Source organism: Macrotis lagotis, chromosome 7 (genome assembly GCF_037893015.1).
Source record: "Macrotis lagotis isolate mMagLag1 chromosome 7, bilby.v1.9.chrom.fasta, whole genome shotgun sequence".
Lineage (NCBI taxonomy): Eukaryota > Metazoa > Chordata > Mammalia > Peramelemorphia > Peramelidae > Macrotis > Macrotis lagotis.
In genome coordinates, this window is record NC_133664.1 from 133,474,126 (window position 1) to 133,489,568 (window position 15,443).

Genomic DNA, 15,443 nt, shown 5'->3' on the forward strand with positions numbered 1-15,443 from the left:
AGAGATATAAAGAAATGCCTATTTTTCAAATGAGATAAGGAAGAGATAATAGATGAGCAATGCAAGAACTGCTGTCTATGAAATAGTAAAAATCCAAAAGATAGTCTCTTTTACCTTGGGCAGATTTTCTGATGTGATTAGTGGAAGCATGGTAAAGAACTGTAGATATTCAGGAGGCATGAGTGGGGTTTTAAGCTGCATTTAGGGAGAGAATTTTTACAGCACATGTCCAATAATGTATCAAAGTAACAATTTCCTGAAGTAGACAGTACAAGTATAGTTATTTTCGTCTTCCACAAAGGAAAGTGAGAAACTAATAAGCTATGTGAGTTGTGTCTTAGATCCCATGAAAAATATGGAGGAAAAAATAGGAAACAATCATTTTGCTACCTCTTGATGAACTAACAATACAGAAATCCCCCCCCCCAAATACTTAATGGTCTAATATTGGAAAGTTCCCCACTTCTATACAAGGGCAGAGAAAAAGCTGATCATTTCATTTCCTATTGTAACTTGTTGTCCTGGGAATAGAAACACTTCAGTTCTATCTGAAGGGACTGCTCCTAACAGTGGTAAAAATGATTAGTCTCTTCCCCTTATCCCCTCACCTTGAATAGAAAATGTTTTCTTATTCTATTATAAATTCTAATTGAATTCCAAATATTCCCATTTTGTTCCTTTTTCTGATCCTTTTTCTTTATCCCTTCCTTATCTTCATTAATCTATGCTAGATTGGTATTGCTGCTGATTGACTGTATTATAAATGTACCTAAAAGGTGATAAAAGCCAAATATTTATCCTAGGAATCTTAATTTTCTATTAGCAGAAGAAAATATTAACAGATTAATAAGTCTTTACTTTCAGCATAGCCTCCTATCTTTGATTCACTGTCACATGAGACCCTTACTCATTGGCATATACTTAACAAGAAGTGAAGAGAATCCCTCAATGCTTGTTTCTGGTAAAGCTTTCTTTAGAAACTATTATCATTCCACATATTAATGTCCTTTCCAATGTCCTAGAAAAAAGAGTTGATGAAGGGTTTATTGTGATTGCAAGGACAGAATCACCTCCTTATGATGTTTGGTCATTCAAAGGCATTTCAAGAAGTGTGAATGTTCTTGGTACTAGAAGTGAATGTGCTGAGACCTTGAAGGGACAGATGGATTTGATGACTACAGCATTATATAGAGGCTGGTATTTTTAGCATAGCAGATGCTATTTTTGCATAAATGTTTAATCTTTTCTGGAAATTTACTAAGTATTTTCTTTTCAGTAAGTCCCTGTAGGATAAAGTGAAGTTTAATTATAGGTTGTTTCTTTTTAAAAGCACACAATGATGTATTGGATTAATACATGACCTTTATTTGTCACAGATGGAAGCCTAGTGCTGCCCTATATTTCAACCTTGCTTCACCTAATCCTATTATTATGATCATAGCTTTTGATGGAGGTATTGGCAGTAGAGAGAAAATTAAATATATAAATTCATCAATAGAACACATGGAAAAGTAGAGTACATGGAAGTGATATAAACATTGAAAATATACTTTAACACAAGGTACTTTATTTCTCTTCATGAAACCTACTAAATTATTTACTAGTCCACCCAATTTCCAGAATACTTTCTATAATCAATACAATACTGCATCATGATAAGATAGCCTTTCAAAACTGATTTCAAGGATAGTTAACAAAGCAGCTCACAGGGTAAGCACAATTTAGTAGTGAAGATTTCTACTATGAAACTATAATTGACCAAAACAAGTTTTTACAAAAGTAGTTCATCATTTAATTTTACAATTGACTTCAAGTACCTTTTAATTTATTTTAATATGTATGTACATGTTTAATTTGTACATATTTATCTTATTATCTGCATGTAGTTTCAAAGCCTAATCTAAATTTAACAACCACAGTCTGCCCCTATGATGTTATACTACATATCAACCTTAAAGATATCTTCATTTTAATGTGTGAAAGGAATGGAAAGAGGGCATAAGAGTTTCATTGTCATCTCTGAGTTTAGGAAGCCAAGTTGAAATCCTACTTCTGATACATACTAGCTAAGGCATTATAAGCAAATCCTTTTACTCTAAGAGCACCCAGGCAATACTAGTAATTGAAAAAGTTTCCATGCTAAGAATTTCTGGTGCCAATTAAATCACTGGTCTGAACCAAAAATTTTTTTTTCAAATAGAATACAAGTAATTAAGAACTTGAGTTCTCATTCTTGTTCTGTTAATTTACTAGATAAGTGAGTTAAGTATACTTCTCTGGGTTCTAATTATCTCATGTATAAAATGATTGTAATCTAAGGAGAAACAGAGCAAGATGGCAAGTTAAAGGTAACCTGATTTCTCCCAAATAACTTAAAATAGCACTTTAAAAGAAATTCAGGAGTGTCAGAACAAAGGAAAATAGAGTGGAACAATTTTACAATGTAATACTGCTTAGAAGATCAGTAAGAGAGGTCTATACAGCAGGCATTTGGGGAAACTGAATATGGTGTGACAAATTTTACAGTCCTCAGTCCAAGATGAAAAGGGAGTAAGACAGCTGGTCAGAAGGAAATTAAAGAAAGTCTTTTGCTGTTTCTTAGAGCAAGAGTCTATAACATTGCCAATATGAGGCTCTGGGTTGATATCCCAGAATAAGGGAAAGGACTAGCAGGAATAAAGAGACACTTTAGGGAAGAAAAGATTGCTTATGAACAATCCCAGTAATGAGTACAGGTCAGGAGACTCTCCTGTCCACTCTACTGACCACAACCCTCCTTAACTCATATGACCTTGAAAGAACTAATATGACTGCGGAATTAGCCCTGAACATAGCATGAAAAGCTCAAAGTTTGGGTTATTCCCCCTCAACCCCAGAGGGAAAAAGCTGGAAAACATGAGTAAAGATAAAAATAGAACCTGACCACAAAATGTTATTATGGTGACAAGAAGATCAGAAGAAAAGGAGATTTAAAAATGTTAAATGTGAAGCTTGAAATAAATATGTGAATTGGTCACAATCCTTGGTAGAGCTCAAAAAGGATTTGAAAAATCAAATAAAAGAGGCGGAAAAATTGGAGAAGAGAATGATTCAAAAAAGTCAGCAACTTATTAAGGAGACATACATATAAAATATTGAAGAAAATAATACCTTAAATGGTTAAAAAAGGAACAAAATTTCACTGAAGAGAAGAGTTCTGCTAAAAGCATAACGGAAAAGGAGTTACAAATAATCCCTTAAAAATTAGAATTGGACAAATAGAAGCTATTGATTCCATAAGACATTAAGTTACAATGAAACAAAATAGAAAGAATGAAAGAATATAGAAAATATAAAATATTTACTGACAAAAGAACTGACCTGAAAAACTGATAGAGGAGTGATAATTTAAGAATTATTGAGTTACCTGCAAGCCATGGTAAAAAACAAAAACAAAACAAAATAAAAAAGCCTACATATTTTATTTCATAAAATCATTAATGAAACCTGCTTTGATATCCTAAAATGAGGAGGTAAAATAAAAATTAAACAAATCCCTAGATCAACTCCAGAAAGAGATACCAAAATCAAAACTTCCAAGAGTATTATAGCAAAATTTCAGAACTCCTACATCAAGGAGAAATTAAAGCAAATAGCCAGGAATAAAACAGTTCAAATAACATGGGGCCACTATCAGGATAATAAAGATCTAGCAGTTTCAACATGAATGATGAGGGCTAAGAATATAATATTTTTGATGGAATAAAAATCTAGGATTATAACTAAAAATCATCTATATTACAAAAGTGAATATAATCCATTGGGGGGGAGAGGTGGATAATAGACATTTATAGAAACTAAAGACTTCCATCATTCCTCATGAAAAGACCAGAGGTAAAGAGAAAATCTGTCATTAAAACACAGGACTCAAAAGATGTATAAAAATGTAAACAGGGAAGAGGCCTCCAAAATGATTTAATAAGCATTTAATTTATTTTAATATGCATCCTATGCTGGAGATTGACACTTGTAACTTCAAAGGTTTTCTAATCCCTTTATTAGGGCAATTGGGGGTATTCATCCAGACATGGCATAAGTACAAGTTGACTATGAGAGAATGGTAATATAAAAACTAATATTAAGGGATGAGAAAAGGATACTGGGAGAAGGGAGAGGTATTGTGAGATAAAGTATCTCAAATAAAAGAGACATAAATAAAGCAAAGGAATATGGAAGAAGGTGGACACCATCCTCACAATTGACTCAAAGAGGAAATTACATGCCCACTCATCTTGGTCTGTAAAGTTATCTGTCCTTCCAAGAAATAAAAGGAGAGGGGGGAGGATAAAAGAAAAAAGCAGGGTGATAGGAGGTAGGGCATACTGGGGGAGGAGGTGGTCAAAAGCAAAATAACTTCGAGGAGTGATGCATGATTTAGACATAAAAGGTGCTAGAATAAGAAAATTAGAAACACATGGAATAGTTATTTGTCATATTTAGAGATCTAAGAAGAGCTAAAGATCATTATATTGTGCTAAAAAAGAATGACTTAAGTCCTATTACATTATAAAAGTATAGAAACAAAAGCAAGGCAGCCAAGATTAGAAGAAAAGTGGAAAACTTTGGGGGGGGGGATTATATCAAGTTTCTCTGATAAAGGCCTCATTTTTCAAAAGTATAGTAAATGGAATCAGATTTATAAGAAAAAAGGTATTCCCTCAATTGATAAATGATCAAATATGAACAGGTAAATTTTTAGTCCAAGCAATCATAAGTTTTATAGCTATTTGAAAAAAAATGCTCTTATTCACTATTGACTGGAGAAACAACTAATTTAAATGATTTTTACCATTTTATCATTATCATTATCTCACTCTTATCAGATTGACTAATGACAGAAAGGAAAAAAATGATAAATATTGGTAATGAAGGATTGTTGTTTGCCCTTCATTTTCAAAGGAGACCATGCCATCAGGGAAGTGATGTGGAATAATTGGAACACTAATAATTGGTGAAATTGGGAATTGATAAATCCTTTCTGAAGGCAGTTTGAAATTGTTCAGAAAGGGCTCCAAATCCATACTTATCCTTTATTTGCAATACCACCACAAGGAAGGTCTATATATATCTAAAAGAGATTTAAAAAATAAAGAAAAGGACATATAAGTACAAAAAGTATTGATAGCAGTTCATTTGTGGTGGAGGAGAATTGAAAATTGAGAGGAATTGCCTTAACTAGGAATTGAATGAACAAGTTGTTTATGTGTATATTAAAGACTATTATGCTATAAGAAATTATGAGCCTGTATAACTGCCTAGAAAGACTAATATGAACTGATTTAAAGTGAAGTGAGCAGCGGGGGCAGAGCCAAGATGGTGACAAGAGAGGATCATCTCTTAGGTGCTCTCTTTTAAACATTATAAACTAAGGACTCTAACTACATTTTTCAAGAGACAGAACTCACAGAGGGATCCAGTGAGGCAGTTCTCCAACCCAAGGTAGCCTAGAAAAGAGTGGAAAGGCTCCCCTCCCTGGGGTCGAAAGAACTTCAGCCTCCCAGAAGGAGCCCCAGGGCACTAGGAGCCATGGATCACTGCGGGGGGGGGGGGGGGGGGGAGTTTCCTGATTTACACCCCGGCGAGCATCAGACACAATTTGGAGGATCAGAGGGGGTACCTCTGCCAGAGTGAGCACATAAAGCCCATCCCTCGGGGCACACAGCACACAGTATAGTCATGGCATCCCAGATGCAGGAATGGAAAGCAGAGGCAGGCGAGCAGGAACCCCCCAGGGCATGAGAGCTGAGCCTAGGGAGGGGAGTGGAGAAAGACTTCCAAGCCCTGTCCTCTGTTCCTGGAAGAGGACTCTGGGGTTCTGACCCTATTCAGATCCTGATCACCGTCTAGGCCCCCGTAGAACTGCAGAGTACCCCCGGCTCAGCCCTGTGACAGAGGGGTGCGCTTGAGGTTGTCCACAGACCAGGAGGGAGGACAGAGCCTCACACATGGAGATCCTTGTGGGGGTGTCCCACTAATATTCAAAAGCTCAGGAAGCACCCCAAAACCAGGCACAGACTGGGGAAATCAGTGAACAGAGAAAAAAGAGGAACACCATTGAGAAATACTTTGCCTGTGATCCCAAGAAGGATCAAAACACACAATCTGAAGATAAAGAAGCACAAGCTCCTGCATCTAAAGACTCCAAGAAAAACAGAAATTAGGTTTAGGCTATGACAGAGTTCAAAAAAGACTTTGAAAAATCAAGTTAGGGAGATAGAAGAAAAATTGGGAAAAGAAATGAGAAAGGTGCAGGGAAAACATGAAAAATAAGTCAGAAGCTTAGTCAAGGAAATACAAAAAATGTTGAAGAAAATAACATGATAAAAACCAGCTTAGGTCAAATGGATAAAAGAGTTGTGAAAACTATTGAGGAGAAGAAAGCTTTAAAAATCAGAATTTGGAGTGTGCGGGGGTTGCTGCGGGGTGCGGAGCGCGGCCACGGCGGAGCCGGACCGTGGGAGCGACCAGAGTGGCAGCGGGGCCTCTGGGCAGAAGCTCCTCGTCCTCTTCTGCCCTCCTGCCTGCCCACTCCGAATTCTGAAATCAGCAAAGGCAGACGCAGGAAGTCAATGTTCAGCGAAATTTAAATTGCCCCTCTCGCCGCCGCTTTCCCAGGCGAGGAAAGCAACCCGTTCTTAGGGAGATCCGAAAGCTGCAGAAAAGCACCCACCTGCTGATCAGGAGGGCAGCCTTCGGCCGACTGGTTAGAGTGATATGCCTCCAATATACTCGAGGAGTGGACTTTTGTTGGCCAAGCTCAGGACCTACTAGCCCTACAGTAGGCAGCAGAAGCATTTATTACTCATTTATTTGAAGATGCCTAACAAATCTCCATTCATGCCCAGAGAGTTACCCTGTATCCCAAAGATATTCAGCTGGCCAGGAGGATCCGACGTATACAGGATGGACTAGGCTAAATATTTGAGTACCAATGGACCCTTGAACCCAGGAGATTAAAAATCTAATTCCTTCCTGCTTCTCCAATCCATCTTCGACATCTTATCATATACATCTCTTGGGCACAGTTCTCTGGAGAACCTTGGATTGTTTTATATAAATTTTTAAATAAAATGTTTCTTAAAAAAATCAGAATTTGCCAGGTGGAAAAAAGAAATAAGAAAGCTCTCAGAGGAAAACAAATCCTTCAGACAAAGAATAGAACTGAGGGAGGTTGCTGATTTTATGAGAAATCAGGACACAATGCTTCAAAACCAAAAGAATGAAAAATTAGAAGAAAATGTGAAATATCTCATTGTAAAAACAGATTGGAAAACAGATTTAGAAAAGGTAATTTAAAAATTATTGGAATACCTGAAAGTCATGATCAGGAAAAGAGCCTTGACATCATTTCAAAGAATTACTACAGGAAAATTGCCCTAATATCCTAGAAGCAGAGGGCAAAAGATAAATTGAGCTAATTCACCGAACTACCTGAGAAAGAGACCCCCCAAAAAACAGCCCCCAGGAATATTATAGCCAAGTTCCATAACTCCCAAGTCAAAGGGAAAATATTACAAGCAGCCAGAAGGACACAATTCAAATATTGTAGAGCTGCAGTCAGAATTACACAGGACTTAGCAGCAACTACATTAAAAGCTCATAGGGCTTGGAATATAATATTCCCAGAAGGCAAAAGAGCTTAGAATGCAACCGAGAATCAACTACCCAGCAAAATTGAATGTCCTCTTCCAGGGCAAAAGATGGATATTCCATGAACCAGGGGAATTTCAAATCTTCCTGTTGGAATGGCCAGAAGGTTTGATTTTCAAATACAGGATTCAGGTGAAGCATAGAGAGTTCAGGAGAAGAGAAAAATATAAAGGACTTAATGATGATGAACTACATGTATTCCTGCATAGAAAAATGTTACTGCTAATACTCATATGAACCTTCTTATTTTATTAAGCAGGTAGAAGGAGCTTTTATAGATGAAGCACAGGAGAAAGCAGAATTTGAAGATATAATGTGGTGTAAAAATGTAGTCAATAGATAAAAGGGAAATGTAATGGGAGAAAGAAAAAGGAGAAGAGGAATAGACTAAGATATTTCATATAATAAGATTTTTCTTTATTACAAGGAGCTATGGCAATGATATGGAAGGGGGAAGGCAAGGGGGAATGAGGGACTCTTTGCTCTCATCAGAGGTGGCTAGGAAACAACAGATATACTCAGTGGGGTATAGACATCTGGAGTAAAAAGGAGAGAAGGGGGACAGGGGGAAGGCAGGGGGGATGTGAATGATGGAGAAGAGGATGGACCATGGTGGGGGAGAGTAGTCAGATATAACACATTTTCTTTTTTACTTTTTGCAAGGGGCTGGGATTGGATGGCTCCGGAACCATAGGGGCAAGTGGATGCTGGTCCTTAGGGGTGGTATTTGGGCTCAGGGCCTTTTGGCCCCAGGGATGGGGATGTGCCTGCTGTTCCACTCAGCTACCCTACAGCAGAGACAGAGTGAAAGGAGAGAGAAAATATAGTACATGCTAGTGGAGAAGTATGAATGGAGGGAGTTGCGATCACCAATGGCAATGGTGGAAAAATATGAAAGTAACTTTTGTGATGGATTTATCATAAAGAATGTGATCCACCCATGACAGAGCTGGTGGTGTTGGAACACAGACTGAAGCACAGTTTTTATTATTACTATGGGGCTGGGTGGTCTGCTTGGGTTCACACAGCTGGGTGATTGTTGGGTGTCTGAGGCTAGATTTGGATCCAGGTGCTCCTGGCTCCAGGGCCAGAGCTCTGTCTGCCATCTGGCTGCCCATACTATTATTATTATTACTATTTTATTTTATTTTATTTTATTTTATTTTGGGTATATATTTTTGGGGGGTTTTTGCAGGGCAGTGGGGTTGGTGGGGCTTGCATAGAATCAAACAGCTGGGTGATTGTTGGGTGTGTGGGGCCAGATTTGGGCTTGGGTGCTCCTGGCTTCAGGGCTGGTGCTCCATCCACTGCACAACGTGGCCATACCTACAAATATTATTATCATTTTAATTTTAATTTTAATTTTTTCTCTCCCCTCTATCGCTCACAGTGGCCTATATTTTTTGGGGGGGAGGGGGTATTATCTTTACTCTTAAACAAGAATATTTTAGTAATGTATAAAAAGCATTATTTGTACAAAATAAGAATAAATAAATGAAAAAAACAAAGTTTAGTGAGCAGAATTAGGAGAATAGTGTAAATAATAACAGCAATATCATATGACGCTGAACTATGAAGACTTACCTATTCTCAGCAAGGCAAGAATTCAAGAAAATTCTGAAGTTCTTATAGTGAAAACTGTTATTTTCATCCAGAGAAATAACTTATAGAATCTGAAGGCAGATCAAAGCATACTAGTTTTCATTTTCTTAAATTTTTTGTATTTGTGTTTTTTTGATCAGCTTTTTTTCACATGACAATATGAATACATATTTTACGTGACATTGCATGTAAAATGTATAGGGACAGAGAATTAGGAACACAAAATTTTTTAAAAGATTGTTAAATTTGTTTTTGCATTTGTTTGCAAAAAATAAACTATTTAAAATGAAAACAAAACATATAAAATGACTGTTGTAACTGCATCAAAGAAGTCTTTAAGAAATAATATCTATAAATCAATGATTCTAAATATTGATGTTGCTAGCAATTTATTAAACTTATATAATTTTTTTCCATTTTTTATTGTTTTTGAATTTTAATTTTTTTCCTCCAATCTCACTTCCCACCCCCCCACTCCCCACAGAAGGCACTCTGATGGTCTTTCCATTGTTTCCCCACTACACATTGGTCAAAATTGAATGTGTTGGGGGCAGCTAGGTGGTGCAGTGGATAGAGCACCGGCCTTGGAATCAGGCATACCTGGGTTCAAATCTGACCTCAGACACTTAATAATTACCTAGCCATGTGGCCTTAGGCAAGCCATTTAACCCCATTGCCTTGCAAAATCTAAAAAAAAAATTTGAATGTGGTGAGAGAGAAACCATATCCTTAAGGAAAAAATAAAGTATAAGAAATAGCAAAATTACATAATAAGATACTTTTTAAAAGTTAAAAGTAATAGTCTTTTATCTTTGCTTCAATTCCACAATTCTTCCTTTTGATACAGATGGTATTCTCCATTACAGATACCCTAAAATAGTCCCTGATTGTTTTTCTGATGAAATGTGCAAGTCTATTTAGGTTGATAGTCATACCCATATTGCTGTTAGGGTGTACAGTGTTCCTTTGTTTCTGCTCATCTTGTGCAGAATCAGTTCATGCAAATCCTTCCAGGCTTGTCTGAATTCCCATCCTTCCTGGTTTCTAATAGAACAATAATCCTCTATAGCATACATATACCACAGTTTCTTCAGCCATTCCCCAATTGATGGACATTCCCTAAATTTCCAATTCTTTGCCATCACAAACAGGGCTGCTTTGAATATTTTTGTACAAGTGATGTTTTTACCCTTTTTCATGATCTCTTCAGAGTATAGAACCATAGTGATATTGCTGAATCCAAAGGTGTGCACATTTTTATTGCCCTTTGTGTGTAATTCCAAATTGCTCTCCAGAAAGGTTGGATGAGTTTACAGTTCCACCAATAATGTCTTAGTGTTCCAGATTTCCCACATCCCTTTCAACATTGGTCATTGTTCTTTCTGGTCATATTGGCCAGTCTGAGAGATGTGAGGTGGTACCTTAGAGATGCTTTGATTTGCAGTTCTCTGATTAATAATGATTTAGATCAATTTTTCATATGACTATGGATTGCTTTGATTTCCTCATCTATAAATTGCCTCTGTATATCCTTTGATCATTTGTCAATTGGGGAATGGCTTGTTTTTTATATATATTTGATTCAGTTCTCTCTGTATTTTAGAATTGAGTCCTTTTATCAGAAATACTAATTGTAAAAATTGTTTCCCAATTTACTACATTTCTTTTGATCTTGGTTACAGTAGGTTTGTTTGTGCAAAAGCTTTTTAATTTAATGTAATCAAAATTATCTATTTTTTTAAGTTTTAAACTTAATTTAGTTCATGTATCTATAGATATAAGGCAACAGATTTACAAGTTAAAAACAAATCAATTATCACTCCATCTTATACAGAATATTATATGCCTCCCACAAAAGAAGAGCAAAAGATAAATCAATACCTTCATCCAGTATATTTTAATTGCTTTTGCTCCCATTGAAAATGAACTGTATTGGGGTGGCTAGGTGGTGCAGTGGATAGAGCACCAGCCCTGGAGTCAGGAGTACCTGAGTTCAAATCCCACCTCAGATACTTAATGATTTCCTAGCTGTGTGGCCTTGGGCAAGCCACTTAATTCCATTTCCTTGAAAAAACTAAAAGAAATAAAATGAACTCTATTAGTCGTTCAACAACTCATAAATGGTCAAAGCATAGGAATAGGCAGATATCAGATGCAGAAATTAAAAATCTATATCCACATATGAAAAAATGCTCTAAATCATTATTGATTAGATAAATGTAAATTAAAATAATCTATTAGATAAGCTATAATGATTAAAAAACAAAAATGATCAGTTTTGGAGGAGATGTGGGAAAACTGGGACACTAAGGCATTATTTGATGAAGTTGTAAACTGATCCAACCATTCTGGAGAGCAATTTGTATCTATGACCCAAGAGAAATAAAACTGCAAATGTTTTGATCCAGCAATATCACTATCAAGACTGTATCCTAAAGAGATAAAAAGGGGAAAACCTACATGTACCAAAATCTTTTTTAACAATTCTTTTTGTAGTGGCAAATAATTGGAAATTGAAGGGATGCTCATCAACTGGGAAATGGTTGAAAAAATTATTTTATAGAAATCATTAGAGAGCAGACTTCAGAAAATCCTGGAAAGACTGGCATGAACTGAAACTACATGAAGCAAGCAGAATTAGGAGAGACTTGTACACATTAACAGCAGCATTGTGAGAAGTTCAACTAAGATGAATCCTGCTTCAGTGATCAAGGATAATTCTAAAGGACTTGTCACAGAAAATTCCATCCAGAACTGAAGGGGAAAAAAGCCTATGGAGCTGAATATAGAACTGCAATTTGTTTTTACCCTTTCTTTCCAAGATTTTTTTCTTTTCAGTTTTCATTATTTCACAATATGTCTAATACACAAATATGCTCAACATAATTATTCCTGTACATCCCACATCAAAATACTTGCTGCCATGGCGAGGTGTGGAAAATGTGGAACCCATAAGTTTGCAAAAAGTTAAATGTTGAAAACTATCTTTGCATATAATTGGAAAAAATAATATTAAAAAATGAATTGTATTTTGGAAAAGTTGAAAACAACCAATATGGGACTTGGGATGGTATGGATGGAGTATATCAACAAGGGACTGCATTGAGAGATATAAAAATTGGATTTTTTCTTAATAGAAGTTCATTAAACTTGTTTCTATGTGTAGACATAATCACAGGAGAATAACAATAACTTTCCTATGAAATCTAAAACAAGGTAGATGCACATTTACCACTTTAAATTGTTATGTTGCATATTTAGCTACAATTACAAATGTAGATTAGATAACTGGTTTTCAGCTCTATGGAATTGCTTAATAAATATGTAGTAGCTGATGCAACTATATTGAATTATGACAAATACAAAAATATGGAAATGAAAGGAAAGATAATGTCATACATGAGAAAATATAAATCAAAAAGGGAGAGAAAATGCCATGTGAGGCAAAAAAGAGGAATAAGAATAATATCATTAAATATTATTATGATTTTTTTTGTATTTCTACAATAATATTACTATTAACAAAGTGTTTAGTAAAAAAATCTCACAAAAACCAAATAAGGAAGAGAAGGAATTGGAAATAAGGGAAAGAAAGAATAGGACATGAGAATAAGAATAAATTTGTAATGATGGTTATAAGATAACTTTTCTAGTATATGGTATGGGAGAAAATAGAAGGTGAGGGACAGATTTGAAAGAATTAACAGTACATACAAAAATAGTTAAACTGACATCAGAGAGGAATGGGAAAACCTATGGAGGGATTTTTAAAGCTTATTATTGTCACATTGAGAAGGCTCAGAACTTTTTTTGTCTTCTGCAATCATCAGCATAGGGATTGTGATTGTTGTAATCACATAATTCTGGTTGATCTGAGACTCAATTAGGGCAAAATTACCATCAGCTGCTTGCAATAAAACCAAATAGGATTAACAAAATGTAGCAATTTATTTTCTGTCTTTTCTCCATGTATAAGAAAGCATTCACAATATGTCCTTTCAAATGGATAGCAGAGAGTACATTTCTCTATACTTTTCCTGGACTCTCTGTGAGATTGCAAGAGTAGGAAACACAACTTAATACATTCTCATTACACTTGTACATAAAAATAGTGTCTGGGCAGGGTATAAGGAAGCCAAGGATGCTAGAGCAAAATTGGCATAATTTTCAAAACTGCCATAGAGTATTTTATGACACAACGCTTCTCCTTTTCTACAGTGAGTTCAGGGATTCAAGTCTATTTCTCCTTTACCATGAGCAAACAGTGAGACTGAGCAAAAATGAATCCCATGTAGCCAGTTGTCTGTGAGAGTTTATAAGTTTGGTTGAAGGTCAAGTGAGAGTTACTTATTCCCTTTTAGTTTGTTCTGACCTCTGGAATGTGTGTATTGCAGACCCTGTCCTACCAATCCATTCCTCCACCTACAAGGTAAAACATTTTCTGTAGTCACCAACCTTGGTTCAATCCTGATAGAATCATTTCTCTATGCATATATGGGCATGAATAAGACCAGAAGGCAGATCAATAGTTGGAATAATTCCCCTTGATAGCTAGATATGGATCCAGGTTTGATCTCCTTTCAGAGGTTTATAAAAGTAAGAAATAAAACATTACAACGTTTAATTATATTCAATTTGCTAAATCATTTACCAATTTATGGACATCCCATCCATTTCAAATTTTTGCCTCCACACAAAGAGTTGCTGTTAATATTTTCCATGCTTAGGTCATTTCCCTCTTGCTTTTATTCCTTTGGGCTTGTACTAATATTGTGGTATTTTCAGTTAAATAATATTTGAGGATATAGCACCAAATTATTTTCCAAAATGTTTGGTTCAATCACCATATCGATCAATAATGAATTAAAATTTGTATTTTTCTGCAGCTTTTTCAACAGGTGAAATGTTCATTTTCTTTCTAATTTGTCAATCTGATGTGTGCAAGGTGAAAGTACAGACTTAATTTTCTTTTTTTCCATCTCAGTGATTTGAAGTATTTTTCATAAATATAAAATATATTTTTTAACTTAAAAGTAAAAGAAGTTAAAGAATTTTAGAATTCATTTCTTTCTGATTGTCTTCCTTCTTTCAAAAAAAATATAGTGTCTAAAGCTAATACAACTCAATAAACAGCTACTGACTTGTGATAATCTTGTGGTAATAGAAATTTCCTCAAAATGATTATTTATATATACATTTATAAATATAATACACATATAGACATTCATACTCACAAATACATATATGTACACACATATATCCACCTACATGTATACTTATGTATATATATATATATATATATATATATATATATATAATATACACTCTAAGTTTTAAAGAACAGAATTTATGGTTTTATCATAGTCATTAGATTTGAAACTCTAAATCATAGAGTTGCAAGAACATCAACTGGCTCAGTACACAAATAAATTCCTTATGCTCTACTAACAAAAAGAAAAATAGCATAATTTGTAATTGCTTTTTCAAATGTTTATTTTTTGGTGAACATTAGCAATGACATATAGGACTAGGCATGTTTTTATTAAGCAAACAATTTTACAGAACTGCAACTTTGATTTTCTGTTATTATCTTTGAAAACACAATAGGTGCTTAATTGGACAAGGTAAAAAAGATATAATGCTTATGATACAAAACGTAAAACTGCTTAGAATAAAGCAAAATGTAGTTAGAATTAGTTTTAATCCTTGGTGTCAAGGATTATTTGTGAACTGTAGATTAATATTTGAGATAGATCAGATCAAGCTTTACTAATATTAACTATAGTCTATGTCACAATTCTATCAATAATCTGTCTCAGTCTAAGAGATTATGATGTATGATATGTTTTGCTTTTATTCTATTAAATGAAAAAATTTACATAAAGAAAAAGAATTTCTAAAATAGTATCAATACAAGAATATTCTGTCTCTTATTGTTAATTAATGCTACAAAAATGTAAAGCAAAGCAAAATGACATCACAAGGTACAGTGTATTCAAAAGAAGAAATATTAATAAACAAAATAGAAGATACTGCACGTTAAATGTTATTCCAGAAACTAATAAAAACTTCAAATCTGGACACAAAATTTTCAGTAATTATCAAAAAATTTAAATGATATAAAAATAATCAAACTAAAATTCATTGGAATA